At 47.1% G+C, this 1086-nt stretch overlaps 1 non-coding gene across 1 annotated transcript; it reads left to right on the top strand.

Moving 5' to 3' along the window:
- Positions 1-34: 34 nt before the first annotated feature.
- LOC145719306 (U1 spliceosomal RNA) lies at positions 35-198 on the top strand. The gene has a single exon (XR_014142297.1). It is a non-coding gene; the product is annotated as a U1 spliceosomal RNA (small nuclear RNA).
- Positions 199-1086: the final 888 nt, after the last annotated feature.

Consider the following 1086-nt stretch of genomic DNA (forward strand, 5'->3'; position numbering starts at 1 on the left):
GCGAGCGTGAGCGGCGAGGCAGGGCGAGCAAAGCATACTTACCTGGCAGGGGAGATACCATGATCACGAAGGTGGTTTTCCCAGGGCGAGGCTTATCCATTGCACTCCGGATGTGCTGACCCCTGCGATTTCCCCAAATGTGGGAAACTCGACTGCATAATTTGTGGTAGTGGGGGACTGCGTTCGCGCTTTCCCCTGGTTATTTTCCTTTACTAAAAGAAGATTCTTGTTTAGTCCTGCTGCTTGAAGGCTTTTGTTTTGGAAATGCTGTTGCTTGTTGTTAGATAATTTTGTCCAGTGTCGTTAAAATACTTTTTAAATCGGTGCTTGACTACCACTCGTATCGATACCGTGTTAGTTGGCTCCGTGTTTTTTTTCTTTATGGCATAGGTACGTATTTCCAGACTTCAGCAACGGGTGGAGACTAGCAACGAGAGCTATGGTGCTAGTTGGCTCCGCTGACCCTCCTCTGCCCACCGCTTGGGGTTCCCAAAACAGGCGAAAATTCTCTCGGTTTTCTGGAGTCGAGAGAAGAGAACACCACCGCCGGTTTGAGCTCTTTGCACTGGTTCCGGGTACCGTAACAAACTTTTCAGATCCCATCTAGCGTGTCTCCCAAAACCACTACCCACCCAGAGAGTCCCACCTTTTAGGAATACCTTTCAGCCATGAGATGCTGCAGTAATGGGAACTCACTCTGTACGTTTTCTACAATGCCTTTTCAGATTCTCCCTCTGTAGGGGATGTTTCTCTGCTTTGAACTCGTATGGGATAATGTACCATTCACATGCCATGGATTTCTCTGGTTTTCAACTGTTGTTCCACCCAACTTTTTTGAGAAGTAGAATACTCTCCCTGAGTCACAGTGATGTCGAGGAGATACCTGCTGGGGAACCCATTTTCTCTTTTCTGAGACTCATGGCTCTCCTCAGGGGGATATGCCTTTACAGTATGTTCGTTCTGCTCCTCAAAATTGGGTCATTATTTACTGATTCCCATAAACTTAAAATCGAGAGTTAGGGGTTCTAAGGAGTTGGCTATGGTCGTAGGACCTACAACAGGACAAATAAACTCAGGGAATTGCCA

The sequence above is a fragment of the Leptonychotes weddellii genome, unplaced genomic scaffold (assembly GCF_054177405.1).
Source record: "Leptonychotes weddellii isolate Sample4059 unplaced genomic scaffold, ASM5417740v2 HiC_scaffold_37625, whole genome shotgun sequence".
Lineage (NCBI taxonomy): Eukaryota > Metazoa > Chordata > Mammalia > Carnivora > Phocidae > Leptonychotes > Leptonychotes weddellii.